General features: G+C 31.0%; 2 non-coding genes across 2 annotated transcripts; one reads left to right on the top strand and one right to left on the bottom strand.

Moving 5' to 3' along the window:
- Nucleotides 1–1,161: 1,161 nt before the first annotated feature.
- Nucleotides 1,162–1,234, bottom strand: Trnak-cuu (transfer RNA lysine (anticodon CUU)). The gene has a single exon. It is a non-coding gene; the product is annotated as a tRNA-Lys (tRNA).
- Nucleotides 1,235–1,747: 513 nt separating this feature from the next.
- On the top strand, nucleotides 1,748–1,820 carry Trnar-acg (transfer RNA arginine (anticodon ACG)). The gene has a single exon. It is a non-coding gene; the product is annotated as a tRNA-Arg (tRNA).
- Nucleotides 1,821–20,459: the final 18,639 nt, after the last annotated feature.

Raw genomic sequence — 20,459 nt, 5'->3', positions numbered from 1 at the left:
AAATATTACCATCTTATCTATGATATTTTGTTTGTTTATGCCTACCTTGTATTAAATTAAAATAGATCAAAAACAAGTGCTATACTTCACATCATGATTTTGACAGCTTACCACACTTATAAAAAATCAAATTATTCTTCTATTTAACAAAACCTGATCAAAAAAATAATCAAACTCTACTAAAAAACATAAGATTTCAGCAAAATTAGGTACACAGAAAATAAAAAATTTAACCACGAAGACAGTTTCTAAATTTTTTGCTACCGACGGCGACCGCGTTCTTTAAACCCGCCTACTTAAAGATTGCGTGTGTATCACGCGCTTAAAAGTTACGGCAAAAACCGTGAAAGAATGTACTAAATGTCTTACTTTTTAATATGATTGAGTCAGATCAAATTTAATTATTAGGTATTATTTTATTACCAACCCAATAAAGAATGAATAACAAAATTTGTGGAATTTGTATAATTACAAACAATTAGGTATTTCCAAAGTGGAAATCGGAATGTCAAATAAACTTATGTTAGTAAAACTATGACCTATTAATGTATTAATGTCCGACTGGTATATGTATTATTTGACAAATAATGACATGATTTCGAGGTCAGTTAAGTGTGATATAATGCTCTGAGTACCTATTAAATTTAAATAACTAGTCAAATACTGTTAAGTTGACAAATAACAACCTAAGTAAAACTATGGTTACCACAATTACGTTACAACTATAAAGGGCTTTTCGCTTTTCATTCACAGTCATTTGTTTCGAGCTTCTGTCATATTATATCTTATAATCCGTGTATATTAATATTATACACAGATCATACAACATATGACAGAAGATCGAAACAAATGGCAATCGATGAAAAGCTCTACTGCTGGTAAATGTACTTATTTTAAAACTAATTAATTCAAAATCATTCAAATTTTTTGCATATAAAGAATAATTTAGTCGGACATTAAACGTTGAAGGCACCACTGGTATTATAGATATAATAACGCTTTCGGTCAACGCAGTCAACGTATATCCCTCGGGCCAAAGGCCCTCGGTATATACACCATTAACCTCAAGCGTTATTATCCTTAAAATACCCTTGGTACCTTAATAACTATAATAACTGTAAAATATCTTTTGAATATTACATCAATAAATAATAAAAATTTCGCCCAACGTGGGGCTCGAACCCACGACCCTGAGATTAAGAGTCTCATGCTCTACCGACTGAGCTAGCCGGGCTATGTTCGACGGCGATCCAATAAAGTGTGACCGGCAAGGAAAGAAGAACTGAAGAACTTTTTCCAATCAAAGAATTTACTTTATTCAGTTGCAATTACATAAATTATCATTAGATTGGGGAGATAACGACGCGCGACGTTAGGAAGCACGGCAGTATAATATTATGGATATTTAAATGACCTTAAACTTTATTTTTTTGAAATACTTTAGCAACTTCGTCATTTTTTTATTTTGGTAGCCACAGTCTCCAGTCACCATGATTAGTTCACAGTTCTATCAAATAATCAAATTGTTTATTTATTAATAAATTGTTAAAGTATTTTTTACATCGCTTTTGGACATACATATTATTCGTGAACTAATAATTATAGTATGTATTTTCGTTTCGAATATGTTATGAGATGGGATACATAGTTTTTAAAAATAAAATAACTCTTATATTACAATGCATTAAGTAAATATTTATATATCCAAAGTCCACTTATATACCAACATTAAAACAAATTTAGCACAGGTCCTGTGGCGCAACGGATAACGCGTCTGACTACGGATCAGAAGATTCCAGGTTCGAATCCTGGCAGGATCGAGAATTTTTGTTTTTTTTTTATAAATGCTAATAAAAATATAATATGTACACATATTATTTTCTACAACCGTGTTAAAAACGCAATTTTTAGCACTCCATAGGAGCGTTAAAAATGCTACTTTAAGGCACTATTGTTTGTTTTTTAACCAAGAGGAGTGATTCAAATTTACCGCGCCGTAATGCTTGTGTCTAATTGGTCCAACCGCAGCCAAGTTTACTCCACTGTTATTAATTTTTGACACTAATGACATTTACGAAATTTTGACACTTTTGGCATTTCATAGGTTAATTAAGTTACGTAGGCGATTTTTTATGTTTTCTGCGTTATTCCTTTAATTTTTACATTTTCAGACTGCTTTTATATAAAAAGCAGTTATTTTTAGAACTTTTTAGCCACGAATTAGTTTAATATAATATTTATGGATTAGCGTCGAAGATCGACATGATCAACCAAAAAAGAAGATGTATTTAGTGACTTTTCTAGTAACTTTCTTGGGTGTGAATCTGTCTTTTTAGTTTACTCTTCTTGGTTAAAAAATCAACTATAGTGCTTTAAAATTTTTAAGACACTGCAGTTAAAAGGGAATTGTCAAATTGTGAAACGTCAAAATATTTATATTTAATTTATTAACATTAATATTAATAGTACAACTTGCGCAATTTGAAAAAGGTGGTTTAAAAGGTTTTTTAAAATTTAATTTAAACTGTAGTATTGCATTTTTAACAGGTTTGTAGAAAAAAACTATTATAATTTGTTAGAATAGGTATACAACAATAGGGCTTTTCATTCACAGTCATTTGTTTCGAGCTTCTGTCATGTGTCACATAATATTAATATATCTACGACATACGTTACTGGTATATACAATAATACAAACCAAAGACGTATGCCGTAGATATATTAATATTATGTGACACATGACAGAAGCTCGAAACAAATGACAATCGATGAAAAGCCCTATTAGGGCCGGTTGTTCGAAAGATAATCAACAATGGTCATTATCAAATATTTAATTACTGTCACCAACTGTCAATGTCAACTTTGTTTGGGTTGCTGAAAACATAATATGAAATTACTTAATCAATTATGTTAATAATTGTTATGTTAATTGATTAACTAATCTCATAATTTTAACCAATTATGTTTTCAGCAACCCAATAAAAGTTGACATTGACAGTTTTGGTGACAGTAATTAAATATTTGATAGTGATCATTGTTGATTAGCGTTCGAACAACCGGCCCTAAAAGTAGATGTTGTTTTGATTTACGTATTGACAGTATAGGCAGTTTTGATGTATGTCAAGAAAAATATAAAAGTGGAATGTCAGTCAAGTTCAAGTAAAAGCTTTTGTAGATATTGTCCTGTAATTGAGAATGAATAAATTATAATTGTTGATATATAAGACGTTTGAAGAAAAAATATTGTATGATATACGATATACGGCTTCGTTCGTTCTGCAAACTTTGACATGCGTGCCTTAAAATTATTGTACTTTTAAGAGCAAACAGTAACGATCAACAGGTAGCAACAAACGCGTTCCAAGATTGCGACTCTAATTTTGAATATTTTGTCGAGATATTTGGCACACACATTCGTAATATAATAAAGAATGGCGGTACAGAGCCCAATTTCAGAAATATTTTAGTATATGGAAATTACTCTACTAAATAAAATATTGAAAAAATTAGCCTGTACCGCCATTAAGAAAGACAAAAAAATACACTTTCTTCAAATAAACTTTTAGTTTAAAGCCTAGATTTTGTGTCACATTGGAACTACTAAAAATCGATTTTTTTATAAAAAGAAATCGAACATCACTGACTTGGCAACATTTCGCGCCTATGTGTATAAAAATTATTGTTTTTGATAGTATAAACGTCACTGTCAGTGTCGAATTACTGACTCACTGTTGCCTCACTTTTGAAAGTTCGCAGAACTTTCGCAATCTTGGACCTCGTTTGTTGCTACCTGTTGATCGCTACTGTGTACTCTTAACACTTATATCATAAAAAACTATTAAATGCGTATTATTATACATGGCTATATTAATACACAATACAACTTAATTTTACCATGTATGTAGATACTGTATTTTAGTATCTATGTACAGTCAGAGGGGGGTAGTGGGGAAGGTGGTGACCAAATTGTTATATAAAGTAAATTTCTTTATTTCATAAATAATAGTAGGTATTTATGTACCAAGTCAGTAAAGTGACTCTTTATCGAACGAGTCTGATATTACGAGAAGAGCGAGCGTAGCGAGCGAGGCGAGTAACAGACGAGTTCGATAAGGAGTCTTTACTGACGTGGTGCATACAAAATTTTATCGCCAACATATTTTTTTAAATTTAATTTCGTCCGAACCACTGTGGTTATAAACGAGATTATAATATTAAGTAGATACATAATATGTACTAACAAAAAGTATACCTGAAAAATTTGTGATACAATCAAATGTCTTTTATTCCTATTTCCGTTAAAAACTGTATGATATTGTTGATTTTTGTAGTGTCTCTAAGAAGCTCAGATATGTCCCTGGGAAGGTTGAGTTTACTTCTCGTTTGCTGGTATATTTGACAATCGGTTAAGATATGTTTTATTGATATAAAATAATATTTGCCAACATAATTTAATATTGGTTTTAACACTTACTTTACAATTTACAATTTAAGAATTTTTAAATTTTAGACGTCATAATAATTTCATGGCAGTGATGACAGATAACTTGCAAGATGACCGCTTTTGATTTTTAATCGATAGTTATCAATATTGAATAAATACTAAATCGGTAAAGTTTTAGTTTACTTTATATGAATATAATTAATTACAAAATACTACAGAATTTCACTTTTTGACATAAATTTAATTTGTAATATCGCATATTGCGTACAATATTTTTACAATAATTAAAGTAAATAAATTTTAAGTTCACTCAAATACTCGTCATTCGATTACTGTCATCGACCACTCACATTCAATCTCAGTTAATTTGATTAATCGCGGCAGGTAAAGTAAAATTCTTCTCTCAGTACAATAAAGTGTTACTTTACTGCCGCAAATGAGGGCAAATGAGTACAATAATGAATGACTTTAATGACGGTTGGCGATAAATGTTTTTTATTTACTCTATCTCACATTATGTATAAGTTTTTCGTTTGTGAAATGGATAGCAGTACGTGTTTAAAAAGTGTGCATGATGTATCAATCATGATACTACGACAACCAGAGATAAAGCCACTTCGAGAACAACTTTTAACCGGTGACGTCAGCACCCGACAAACTTGTACGGAGACTTATGGGAAAGCATAGAGTTTTATACGGTTTTATACATTCTCGTGTTATTAAATAACTGAAATTGTCGTTCGTCTGTTCTGTTACACTGTTTAATTTATACTTTGATAAATTATTGTAATCATACAAGTATGTAAAATAATACAATATATTACGTAGGTATTGTACTAAAAAACGTAATAGTTTTGTCACTGTAAAAATTTAAGAGGTTTCTTGACATGCAGAAAACTTTAAATAAAGCGCGTCAAGTAAAAGATGGTTTAACAAATCATAAAAAAACTAAAGTTTCAAAAAAATATTAAAATTATAAAAACAAAATTAAGTAGATAGATTTAGATGGATTTAAAGAGGTGGCCGTTTAGCCTATTCCGCTGCTACTTTTTCAGATATATTGTGGTCCTCTAATTCTAGATTACATTCTTTAGTCTGGCCCTTTTTAAAAGGTCCAATAAGCCCCCAATTCTCACCGCACATTCTTCTACATTTGCCCAAGGACATAGTAGCTTTCTGTGTGGTTTTCAGGATGTGAGTATTCCATTTAATCATATGATCAGTATAAACCCCAAGGTATTTCGTTTTTTTGGCAAATGAAATCTCTGTTCCTCCCAGCGCAGCACCGGTAGTTTTAAGCCTTCTAGTGCTGTCCTTTTGGTGCAGTTGGCGATTTGTTTTCTGAACATTGACTATCAGTCTCTCTTATTTACACCGGTTGTCAACTATAGTTGGGGCTACTTGCATTCTCCCAGACACCAGCTGGGCAAACGTGCCCCTGATTACGATTGATATATCGTCAGTGTATCCTAGACAAAAAAGTCTTATGTGGAGAGATTTTTGAGATCATCTACCAAGGTTGCTCAAAGTAGAGGTGACAGAACTCCTCCTTGTGGACAGCCTCCATCTACTCTTGCTTTGATGGTTGCTTTAACCAGAGGTAATATTGCGGGTCCCGGTGAATTCGTAACTATTTTAATCACTGGCGAAGCGTCCATGTAACCATTGTTACCATTGGTAACAGTTAAAATTTGTAAATAAATATTTTATGACTACTATGAAATAATTCCATTTATATTTTTTAAAAATAGAAATATTTGTTAATAGTATCTACCTAATTCAGTAAAATAGCCAACTAGACGCACGAAAATATCAGCGAGTTTATGTAAAATCGGTTGCACGTTATTATAATACGCCCTTACCACAGTATAAAGAGGTTCCATATTTATTATACTGTGCCCTTACCGAGCGCCGCGCCGTTTACCACTTCTGTGAGTGGCAACGATAGTAGGATCTTTGACTGGATCGTCTCTGAAAATTTTGCGGGGACGATGGCTCTGAAACCGCGTATTGGTGTTACCAAATTTTAATTTGGTGACGCTAGGTAGGGCCGGTGTCTATCGGGACAGAAAATACCGACCGTAAGAATATCAGACTTAATAAATGCAATTTTAGTTATTATTATAATTATAGGTAATAATTATAATTCCATTTATGAAGTCTGTTTTTCTTAGGGCCGGTATTTTCTCGATTAAACTCCGGTTAGTTAACCGTACCGGCCCTTTGGATTCGATTATTGCATAATATGCATTATTAATTATTAGTTTATAACTTGTAACTGTACTTGCTTATTATACAGATAATATATCTATACCTTTTTATCCTATATAAATCATATTAATCGATTTTAATTACTTGTCGAAATATATTAATTAACAACAACATTATTATAATATGACATATAATAATATTGTTTATACAGTACATTGTAGTGTATAATCAATAAAATAAAAATTATTTAATATTTTAGGCTAAAAATGACAAATGAATGTACTGATTAGTATACTAATTATACAATTTGGATTTTTTAATAAAGTATAAAGGTGATATAATACATATTTTACCTAAAAACAACAAATATGTTTTTAGTTTGTAGATACTTTATATAATTTCTTAAATTTTTAATTTTTTAATTTTATTTCATCTATTTTTATAATAGACCTGGATCGCGCGTACCAAAAAAAGTTGATTAATAGCAAGCTGAAAATTCACGGTGTCTAGTCGAACAAACTTTGATGTATGGGAACACTGTATATATAAAAATATTTATAAAATACATTATATGATAATATATAATATATCTGGTATATATTTAATATCTGGTTTTGGTAACAATTTAGAAAAAGTCACGCGTCGCCACTGATTTTAATCCCCCATCCTAATTATAGGCCAACTGGTAACTCTGGCCCTGAGTTAATTTTTCGATAACCCATCAACTACCGGTGAATTTGTAACTCTCATTTTTTAAAAAATTCTTAACGATGTTGATAATCTAATACCGGTACTCCAGGTATTACTTGTATAAATTACCCTCTTTGAAGGTGGTGTAAAAGTTATTCATCATTTATGTATTGTCTCTTGGACGAGTTACATGAGAAAGTCGAAATAAATTTTGTTAAAATGGCTGAAATACTTGTAACAGATTTCGTAATGAGTGAACGTGGATGCAAGTTATTAGTGGTAAATAATTTTAAATTTCACTTTTTAGTGGAGCACTAGAAGGCTTAAAACTACCGGTGGTGTGCTGGGAGGAACAGAGATTTCATTTGCCAAAAAAACAAAATACCTTGGGGTTTATACTGATCATATGCTTAAATGGAATACTCACATCCTGAAAACCACACAGAAAGCTACTATGTCCTTGGGAAAATGTAGAAGAATGTGCGGTGCGAATTGGGGGCTTATTGGACCTTTTAAAAAGGGCCAGACTAAAGAATGTAATCTAGAATTAGAGGACCACAATAGATCCGAAAAAGTAGCAGCGGAATAGGCTAAACGGCCACCTCTTTAAATCCATCTAAATCTATCTACTTAATTTTGTTTTTATAATTTTAATACTTTTTTGAAACTTTAGTTTTTTTATTATTTGTTAAACCATCTTTTATTTGACGCGATTTATTTAAAGTTTTCTGCATGTCAAGAAACCTCTTAAATTTTTACAGTGAAAAAACTATTACGTTTTTTAGTACAATTCCTACATAATATATTATATTATTTTACATACTTGTATGATTACAATAATGCATCGAAGTATAAATTAAACAGTGTAACAGAACAGACGAACAACAATTTCAGTTATTTAATAATACGAGAATGTATAAAACCGTATAAAACTCTATGCTTTCCCATAAGTCTCCGTACAAGTTTGTCGGGCGCTGACGTCACCGGTTAAAAGTTGTTCTCGAAGTGGCTTTATCTCTGGTTGTCGTAGTATCATGGTATCAATGTATTTTATCTACTCTATGTCATAATATTATGTATTTTAGTTTGTGAAAACTGTAATTATACATAGCAGTGCGTAGTGCGTGAAGTGTTTAAAATGTGCGTGAAGTAACAATGTATTTTAAATGGGACTTACTTTTTCGCACTGTGTTTGACACACTTTCATAATATATTCAAATATCCTTAACTTTATCAAATAACCTTAAGAAGAAGGTTCTAACTTAATTTTTACATAAGTTATTAACATTATAAAATCTCAAAATTTATGACTTATTTTGCAATTTTCTAAGCAACAAATAAGGATAGGCTTATTCGGCGAACGCCATATTGAAGTTTTTTATATGATTTATGAGTTTATAGTTTATTATTCTCAAATTTGTTTAGAATGCTTTACTTTTTAGCAATAGACGAAAAAAGCCAAAATTTACCGTTTTTTGATCTTCATTTTTTTTTATAACGGATATATCATCAAAAACGGATGCAGGAAACATATAGGTTATTAAAATAGATGTCCATACTACTCAAAAAATTTGGTTTCAGTCTGGAGGGTGATGTGGCACGAGAAAAATCTTATTTCTCTGGACTATTATTCTATTGACTTCTCCTTGATATTTCATATACTCTGGGCTAATTAGCAAAATTCATGGAAAAGTTATTTACCAGCAATTTTATTGCTGGAATCGAATTATAAGAACTTATATATTAATAATATAGGCATGCAAAGTACGCAGATAGTGTGCTACTTTTTTTATAAACAAAATGGCGCCGACAAATCGTACTTTTTTTAATTATTGCTCTATAACTCCGAAGATTTTAACTTTACATCAAAAACACTCAAATAAAAATTCATCGCAATTAATTTCTGCATAGAGATATGTTTTTCCCGATTTGCTCCGACGAAAATTTTCCTCGGAAAATGCGGGTCTTCCCAACAAAATCTCTAATTTGCAAATACAGTTTTAGGTAAGTAATTATTAATCAATAAATTAAATAACTTAGTGACATCAAAGCTTTCTTGGTATAGATTATAATTCCACAAGCCGGTAAAAATTAAACCAATATTTTAGCAACAATTCAATTGTTAATTAACAATTTACGATCGCAATAATATCCAAAATAATCATGATACATTGATCAAACTTATAAAGATTACAAAGATGACATGCTTATTTAATATTTTATCGAGAAAATATAAATTTTTCGTTTTTTTTGCATAATCTTTAAATTTTGAAAAAAAAAATAGTAATAATACGCTGCTATAAGTAGTAAAGTACAAAGAAAGGTTATTTACCAGCAATTTTATTGCTGGAATCGACTATTATGATCCTATATATTAATAATATAGGTATGCAAAGTCCGCAGATAGTGTGCTACTTTTTTTATTAACAAAATGGCGCCCCCAAATCGTCTTTTTTTTCAATTATTGGTCTATAACTCCGAAGATTTTAACTTTACGCCAAAAATACTCAAATCAAAATTCACCCCAATTTAATTCTACATAGAGGCATGTTTTTTCCGATTTGCTCCGACGAAAATGTTTCTCGGAAAATGTGGGTTTTCCCAACAAAATCTCGAATTTCCAAATAAATTTTTTGGGCAAGTAATTATTTATCAATAATTAAATAACTTGGTGAAATAAAAGCTTCCTTGGTATAGATTATAACTGAAGAAGCCAGTGAAAATTAAACAAATATTTTAGCAACAATTCAATTGTTAACTAACAATTTACAGTCGCAATAACAACCAAAATAATCATGAGACATTGATCAAACTTAGAGAGGTTATAAAGATGTGATGCCTTTTTAATATTTTGTCGACAAAATATAAACTGTTCATTTTTTTGCATAATCTTTAAATGTTTGAAAAAAATAGTTATAAACAACATTTCTCAGAAATTGTTTATTATATTATAATTTTTAAAAATACTTAAAATGCGTATTTCAAAGGTCTTGAAAACGAATGCTTTAAACATTTTTTTCAACCATTTGCAAAAAAGTTATAAAACAGCAAAATAATCATACGATTACTCCGTTGTTTATAATTTGTTTTAATTGTTTCAAAGCTTAAAAATGAGTTTATGGTACAAACTAATTACTGTCAAAAAATATCAAACATTAGTTCAATGGTTATATTTTCATCAAAGATTAAAAATGTTTTTTGTATTTTTTAGCGCGAAAGTAGGCTTGATACAGAGCCGGAGCTGAAATGTTCACTCGAAGCGATTGACACGCAGCATACAAATACTACTGTACGTCGCGCGACGGTCGTCGCTTCGAGTAAATATTTAGATACGGTACTGTATTAGTCTACTGTCGCGCGTGTAAATTACAAAAAAAAATATTTATAATATTTAATTAAAATATAACCATTAAACTAATAATCGGTATTTTTTGTAATTAGTTAGCTTGTACTTTAAATTCACTTTTACGCTTTGAAAGAATTAAAAAAAAATAAAAACAACGTAGTAATCGTATGTTTATTTTGCTGTTTCATAACTTTTTTGCAAATGGTTGCAAAAAAGTTTTAAAGCATTCATTTTAAAGATCATTGAAATACGCATTTTAGCTATTTTTTAAAATTAGAATATAACAAAAACTTTCTGAGAAACGTTAATTTGTATATAACTATTTTTTTTAAACATTTAAAGATTATTCAAAAAATTTAGAAATTTATATTTTGTCGACAAAATATTAAACAGGCATCTCATCTTTATAGGATTTCAAAGTTTGATCAGTGTATCATAATTATTTTGGTCATTATTGTGACCGTAAATTATTAATTAACAATTGAATTGTTGCTAAAATATTCGTTTAATTTTCACCGGCTTCTGGAACTATAATCTAAACCAAGAAATCTTTTGTCACCGAGTTATTTAATTATTGGTGGATATTTACTCATCTAAAACTTTACTTGAAATTTAAAGATTTTGTTGGGAAAACCCGCATTTTCCGAGGAAAATTTTCATCGGAGCAGATCGGAAAAAACATTTCTTTATGCAGAATTCAATTTCGGTTAATTTTTATTAGGGTGTTTTTGGTGTAAAGTTAAAATGTTCGGAGTTATGGAGCAAAAATTGAAAAAAAAAAACACGTTTTGTAGGTGCCATTTTGGTAATAAAAAAAAGTAGCACACTATCTGTGGACTTTGCATACCTATATTATTAATATATTATAATCATAAGCTTCGATTCCAGCAATAAAATTGCTGGTAAATAACTTTTCCCAAAAATGGCTTATTCTCCGATAATCAGCCAAGATTAATATTCCATTTAAAAAATAGCCCCCAGTAAATTTTAGATTTTTAAAACTACAAGATTTATTTTGTTCATTTCTGACAGATCTGCATAACATTGCCAAGGAAAGATCCAATCTGTATTCTTTAACGCATGTTATCCATTTCCAATACATTACAGATAAAATGTCCAGCGCCATATGTTTCTGAAGCTGTTGTCTCCATGTCTGCAACATAAATAATAGAACAATCACTGTAATTTGATTTTACTGCGTAAACCTTCCTAAAAGGGGCACACCCCTACCTCAACAGCCGATAAATCACTGGAGGGCCGCATTTTCCAAAAATAAATGTGAACACTGTACAGGACCGGTCCTTACAAAATTAATAAAAATATATGTAATAATAAAATACTGAAGACTTCTGTTTTTAATACTTCCACAACACTGACGCTTTAGCCACACGGGCGATTTTTACTACCTCCTCCACCAATTTTAGATGAAATGATTTCATCTAAAATTGGTGGAGGAGGTAGTCAAACCAATGGGCGCCGTAAATTATCGCGCCGTAAAAAATCGCCGGTGTGACAAAAGCCATAGCGAACGGCTCCACGGGCGAGAAATTGACGCTAGCAATAGCCGTAAAACGAACTTAAGGTTCCACGGAACGGAATAGGAATAGCCGAACTGAACCGACCACGCACAAGTCCTATAGTCGGTACAGTTCGGTTATTCCTATTCCGTTCCGTGGAACCTTAAGTTCGTTTTACGGCTATTGCTAGCGTCAATTTCTCGCCCGCGGAGCCGTTCGCTAAGGATTTTGTCACACCGGCGATTTTTTACGGCGCGATAATTTACGGCGCCCATTGGTTTATTTACGGTGCCCATTAATTAAATATTTAAATAGGAAAATAATAATAAAATGTTTACGTTACCAGAAGTTATGCAGTCAACAATACCAATAGGTATTGTATTAGTGGTGTGAAATTATCAGTAGTAATTGCACAAGAGCTCTAAAATTTTATATTAATTTTAGAGATCGAGTGTAATTTGTTGCGAGTATTTCATGAATAAAACTGTTCAAAACCAAAATTTTATTGTAATTTGTGTAATTTATGTAAGTACAAATTAGTACTGTTAAACACACAGTTGATATAAAATATTTTACGGTTGAAAGTCATCACTTTTATAACTTTTAAAACATTAATTGTCATTAATGTCACTGAACGTATTTTTTCGTAGCAACGAAGGGCATCTGACGTAATATACTTGACGACGGGATATTATCAAAAATTATCACCTTAATTTGCATTTCTGTAGCTTTCTATTGGTCAGAATCTTCTATGAATGAAATAATCAATACAATTAGACAAATAATGGGAAAGGCCTTATACGGACGTCTAGGAACACAAAATAGTATGTAATGTGTACATATGTGTACGATTCTAAGAGTATTAATTAAAGGATAATTGTTTGATGACTGATAACTTGCTTAGAAGTCGACCCAACATAAATTGGATAATGATGGAAAAAGAGATATGATAAATTATAGAAATACTGTTTTGTTTTGTTTTTTATCTGACTGAAAATGAGACTAGAGTAACTTGATGAAACTAAGTCCTCCAGAGATCTGACATCAAATTGGTTGTAAATGAAGTGATCGTAAAATATATGGGGGAATTGGAAGGTATGAAAAACCTGACAGAGTATGTTGTGATATTGAACCAAGGAAGATGTGTAGTGTGTTGTTAGGATGGGAGAGTTATCTAATCTATCATAACAACACGCTACACATCTTCCTTGGTCCAATATCACAACATACTCTGTCAGACTTTTCATACCTTCCAACTCCCCCCATTTTTACGATCACTTCATTTACAACCAATTTGATGTCAGGTCTCTGGAGGACTTAATTTCATCAAGTTACTCGTCTCATTTTCAGTCAGATAAAAAACAAAACAGTATTTCTATAATTATCATCTCACTTTTCCCATCATTATCCAATTTATGTTGGGTCGACTTCTAAGCAAGTTATTAGTCATCAAACAATATTATGCTTTAATTAATACTTTTAGAATCGTACACATATGTACACATTACATACTATTTTGTGTTCCTAGACGTCCGTATAAGGCCTTTCCCATTATTTGTCTAATTGTATTGATAATTTCACACCACTAATAAAACACCTATTGGTATTGTTGACTGCATAACTTCTGGTAACGTAAACATTTTATTTTTATTTTCCTATTTGAATACTTAATTAATGGATTATTTCTAGGAAAAAAATTTTTTCATCTTTTTTTCGAACATCTTTAATTCTAATATAAGTAAATTGGATACTGTTTTTGATCTTAAACATTCAAAATAATCTTTAAACGTTGTGGCTGAAGTAATAATACAACTAGGTTACATTGACAGTTCTTAATGTCATTTTGGGTTGCTTTTGAATTCAGTTGTCAGTTGGCCATTGAAATCCAATATGTGAGGTTTTCTCAAAAAAAAAAAAAATTCAACCACGTGGGAAGAGTCCTCTGTTGCCCTGGGTAACATCCAGGCATATCTTTAACATCAGATGGTCTTTATATAAATATGTAAAATAACCATATCATTTACATTTAAAGGGTTTTTACCCAATACATGTGCAATTTTTGTAAGTATGGCCTATTGTTCTTAAAACCTCTGTCAATTTTTTAACTTTTCTCTAAATTAATTAGGTTATACTTAATTTTAGGGCTTTTAAACACTGATGATGGATTCCTTAATCCGAAATCGTTTTGTATTGAGACCCTTTTTTAGGGTATTTTAATATATACCTTTTACAAAAAACTTGGTATTTTTGTGATTTATGGTATAAAGGAAGTTTATTTTCCTCGTGGATTTTGTTTATTACAAGTAGGAAATTGTAACAAAATGTCTGAAAATTCTAAAAATGAGGTAAATAAGCACTATTAAAAAGCAAATTTTATTATTTTTTATGTATATTTTTACATGATATTGTATATTATTTTGTAGCGCATTAAATAAAGTATAATATCAGTTGAGTATTTATTAGATTAGATTGTTAGAAAAAATAAGGGGGCGCAAAAATTATTTGCTTTTTTAAGGGGGGCGCAGGTACAAAAAAGTTGGAAACCACTGTTTTAAAGTCTCTAACATAATAGGTTGAGGAGTGGGACGCTGTTTCTCTCAAGTTGGTCATTTAGAATTATATCTCTATTTTTTAATTTATTAATTTCCATAGACTTAGGATAACTTAATACCTTTATTTTCAATATGTAGAGTTTGAAACTGTTCATTAAACGAATGATTATGATCTAGTAGGCGAACTGGGTACGAAGAATCTGTTTTTATATTATCGAAAGCCCTTTGGTGTTCTGTTATGTGTTTGTCAAAAGTCCTTCCAGTTTGAGTGATGTAAGTTTTTAGATAGTCACCACATGTCAGTTTGTATACATCACTCTGTAATTGCTTTTTTTGGTTTTTATTGTTCTTAATGCATTTGCCTAAGTTGTTGTTAGTTCTGAAACATGGTGTTGCTCCTTTCTCTTTTTGTGTTTGGTTATTTTTGTTGATATCTTGCCTGTATATGTGATAGAGCAGAAGGTACTGGGATATTCTTTGATAGTGGGAAGACTAATTTTAGAACTTTCTTATGTAGTTTTTACTTTTAAATTTTGTTAATTGTTTGTTTGTTGTACCTACCCATTATTTACTGCTATTTGTTTTATCTCGAAGTTCTTTTTTGACATGAGATAAGAAAGCTCTAAAATTAGTCTTCCCACTACCACAGAAAAACTCACTACCTTCTGCTCTATCACATATACAGGAAAGATATTAACACCAGCTCTCAGAACAAACAACAACTAAAGCAAATTTATTAAGAACAATAAGAGCCAAGAGAAACAGCAATCATAGAGTGGTAACTGTCCAAAAACTTACATTGGTCAAACTGGCAGAACATTTGATAAACATATAGCAGAAAACAAAAGGGCTTTTAATAATAGAGAAAAATGATCATTAACAGTTTTAAATTCTTCATATTCAAAATAAAGGCCATGAGACCAAGTTGAGATAAACAGCTCCCCACTCCTCAACCTATTCAGTTAGAAACTTTAAGTTTATAGTAAAATCACATCGACACAATGACGGTAACTTGGAATAAATTTTGTGGAAGTAGTAAAAAAAAAGTTTTTAGTGTTTTATTGTTAGAATTGTGCAGTATTTTGTTAGCAGAAGAAGTTCGAACATGGGACCAGATTCGAAAGCATCCATATATACAACATATACGTTGGAAATTGGTTTAACACGTTGAAGGACAGTGCGTCAAATGTATAAGCAAGTGTTGTGACACTATACAGGGTGGGGCATTAGTGTGACAAAGTCCAATTACTCGTTTGTCGTAAGAGATACGAAAAAAGTTATTAAGGTAAAAGTTGTGGCACCCATAGTACCATAATTTAAAAGTATTTTCAAATATATAGGGGCGTCCGTGTTGACAGGGTGACACAAAATTATGTTTTTTTAAATAGAACACCCTATATATTTTACATTTTTGGATTCTCCTCAATGTTTCCTTTCTTAAAATATATGGTTTTGTATTATTATACGAGGTAGTTTAAAAGTTAATTACGTTTTTTTGTTAATTTTCGTAGCAACATCTGCACCCTGCAGAATGGTAGTGATTTGACATCAAATTTTCTATTTATATTCAAACGATTTTTAATATACCAATACAGAAGTAAAAACTTCGAGATGTATTCTGGTATAAAATCTGATTTTATACCAGAATACATCTCGAAGTTTTTACTTCTGTATTGGTTTTTTAAACTATGGTATACAGCCAACTATTGGGATTTTCCCATTGATTTTTAATATAGTCTACTACTGTTAATCATTAACAGTATAGCAAAATGTTTGATTTTAGTATACAGGGTGGGTCGAAACTCGGAATGAGTATTTTCTGAGTTTTCTTAAATGGAAAACCCTGTATTTTAGTATTGTAATAAAATTATATTTTATGGTACTTTTTTATTTCTTAAGCATTCTCTATACCTAAGTGCTTTAACTTGTAAGTCATTCGTGATTCTTTAAGCCAAACATTAATTGCAACAAAAATTACGTGAAATTTTATTAGGTGGCCGTGAAAATATCCAATCAAAAATAATTTTTCGAAAAAAAAAAAAATACGTAATAATCTAGCCTGATCCTTAATTTATTAATATTGGTTGAGATATTCAAACACATTCGTAGGTTGTTGGTGCTTAAAATATTAATCAAACATACAAAATTCTCCCTAGTTGGCTATGACACAAAATTTGCTTAAACATTTGACATTATACTATTTATATAGTTCCAGTTGATTTGTTACCTTTACTAATATTAATTTTTCTAATGAGGAACTGATTAAAATGGCTTTGTGCTAGGAGAGTATAACAAAAATGAGCTATTTGCAATAAAAATTTATCATCAGCAATTCCCTGATAGACGACAACCAAAAAGAGAAACTTTTGAAAGTATACTAAAACGGTTTCAACAGACTAGATACTTAGATTGTAAGAACGGTTGTACTAATATGCAGATCCTCAGTGACACTAAGGATTACATTTAATTCCTGTTTTCTTCACTTACAATAGTTTTTGTTCGATCAGATTTATCACAATCTAAGTGTCCAGTCCGTTGAAACCGTTCTAGTATATTTTTAAACGTTTCTCTTCTTAGTTGTCGTCTATCAGGGAATTTCTGATGAAAAATTCTTATTGCTAGTAGCACATTTTTGTTATACTCCACTAGCACAAAAATCTTATTAATCAGTTCCTCATTAGAAAAATTCATATTAGTAATGGTAACAAAGCAACTGGAACTATAAAAATAGTATAATGTCAAATTTTAAAGGAAATTTAGTGTCATAGCCCACTAGGTAGAATATTGTATGTTTTTATTAATACTTTCCGCACCAACAATCTTAACTACGAATTTATTTGGATATCTCATCCAATATTAATAAATTAAGGATCAGGCTAGATTGTGACGAATTTTTTTTGAAAAATTATTTTTGATTGAATATTTTCACGGCCACCTTACAAAATTTGACGTAATTTTTCTTGCAATTAATGTTTGGCTTAAAGAATCACGAATAACTTACAAATTAAAGCACTTAGGTATAGAGAATGCTTAAGAAATAAAAAAGTACCATAAAATATAATTTCACTATACCTAATACTGAAATACAGGTTGTTCCATTTAAGAAAACTAAGAAAATACTCATTCCGAGTTTCGACCAACCCTGTATACTAAATTTTAACATTTCGCTATATTGTTAATGTTTAACAATAATAGACTATATTTATAATCGTTTGAACATAAAATAAAAATTTGATGTCAAATCACTACAATTCTACAGGGTATAAATGTTGCTACGAAATTAACCAAAAGACGTAATTACCTTTTAAACTATCTCGTATAATATGACAAAACCATATATTTTAAGAATGGAAACATTGAAGAGAATCCAAAAATGTAAAAATATACAGGGTATTCCATTTAAAAAAACATACGTTTGTGTCACCCTGTCAATACGCACGCCCCGGTATATTTGAAAATATTTTTGAATTATGGTCCTACCAGTGCCCCAACTTTTACCTAAATAACTTTTTTTCGTATCTCTTACGACAAACGAGTAATTATACTTTGTCATACTAATGCCCCACCCTGTATGTATTTTGCAAAGTAGAATAGGGGGAAATGCAACGTCTATAGACGTTGTGTCACATTACATCAATGGAAATTAGACGTCTGTAGACGTTCTGTCCGTCAACGTGGTAATGCGAAATCTGCAAAAGCTTGGATATGGTGGGTATTTGCTAAAGATTTCATGGACATTAAAATGATAAGTTCTAAGGCAAATGGGCATGGATTGACAACTTTTTGGAATAGTATAAAAAAGAGAAAATCAGCTTAGCTTTGTCAATTCCTGGGGCATTTTTTTACATCCCATTTATTTACAATTTGTAAAAAGTAGTAAATTGTTTAATTACATTACAAGACACTTGCAGAAGACTGTATACTGTTTCTATTTGTGACTTTGGAATAAATGTGTATAATAAATTAAAAACTTTTGAAAATTTAAAATATTGTTGGTAGGTCGCTTGGGGTGTGACGCTTAAGCCTTCTGTATGCCTGGGGCCTCATAAGGTTCGTCGCTAGCCTGTTGGGGTGGTTTTGCAGTCGGCTGTCGCATTTTTGGGAGTAGCTGGCAATTTAACCTATGATAACCTTTATTTGAAGATCGCGATTAATGTATTTATTAATTTTTTTTTAAATAAGTAACAGGAACAGGTTCTCGAAATTTCATAAAAAATTAGTCAGACAGCCCTTTGCATGCCATAATAAATTGATGTGATGTCAGGCAATTAATAAATGATAATAATGAATTATTATAATGAATTATCTTATATCAGTAAATAAAGTAAGCAAACTAACGGTTGGGAACTAAAGTTCCTCAGAGTGGTGAAAGGGTTAAATAACCAAGTTGGTGTTTGTATTAACCCTGTTCAAATGTATATTTAAGTAAAAGTAGTAAGACCACCGTCTTTTTATTAATGTTGTTCTGAAGCTATTTCCTTGTGGCATTTTTATAATTAAGTATTTTCTATTGGAAATAAGCCACAATTTTACTAAAAAATGAATTTATTAACGTTTCGAAGCCCAAATCGAGTTTCGTTGTCAAAATACAAAATACTTCGGTTTATTGTTGCTACCAATTTAGTACTATTACAATTTGTATTACTCCTTAAGCCGCTTCTGTACGTATGTCATTAACTGCCTGTAACAGAGGCTCTTCCGAAATTTCTAATTCCATAAAGGTGGTCATTTAGTCCACCCTTGACCATATTGTTTGCTATTAATCTGCCTGTATGTAAGTAAACTACACAGGAAGGTGATAGTTCGTAGGGGTCGTATAATAAATGTGTGTTTGCCGTCCATTTGGGTGGTTTTATGGCAGAACGGGATGTGCTATTTGCACTATTGTCAACACAGTATTTAAAAGATTAAATTATTTGTCAGAGAAAGTTATGATAGTGTGACAAATAAAAGCTATCGCGTTATATGGAAATGGACACTATACAAAACCAAAGTAGAATGAATTTAATTTAAAGCCCAATTCCAACGACGCTTGAAGCCCGCGTTGAAGCGGTTTACCAATTTAAACGTCGGCAAGGAGAGATAGAAAATAATATAATAGTGCAATAGAAAGAGAACACGGTTAGCATACCTTGTTACTGTGCAATTATTAAATATTTATTTTTTGATAAAATCGGTCGGAGCTAGAGTAAGGACGATACACTACCAGTGTGGGCGGTAGATTTTTATTAAGTTGTATAATTCATACAATGATAAAACTCTTAACACAACGTGGTTAGATCACCAAATAGTAAAATTACCACGGCATTGATCGTAGCTCCGTATTGGAAGGGTGGCCGTTTTAGCACCTGTATGTTAAATTTCTTTGAACTGTGTCATTTCACCGAACATTTACGGAAAACAATTCGAGGCTCCACAGGACAATAAAAATATGGTACAGAGGCCATAATTTAGGCAGGGTTTTGACGCTACGATAAATGCGAGCAATTTATCGTAACGATAAATCGTTAAGATTTATCGATTTTTTATTACGGTACATTGCAGCGATATATCGACAATAAATTATTTATACACCGTGTATAACCACGACGATAAATTGAAACAACTCGATTGTTATGATAAATTGCTCGCAATTATCGCACCGTCTAAACCCTTATTAGGGTTTGGTTAGTGTTGCCCAAATGCAAGATCAAAACGAG

This window comes from Diabrotica virgifera, chromosome 6 (assembly GCF_917563875.1).
Source record: "Diabrotica virgifera virgifera chromosome 6, PGI_DIABVI_V3a".
NCBI lineage: Eukaryota > Metazoa > Arthropoda > Insecta > Coleoptera > Chrysomelidae > Diabrotica > Diabrotica virgifera.
The sequence above is the reverse complement of the archived record's forward strand: the minus strand, read 5'-3'. Positions and strand labels throughout refer to the sequence as shown.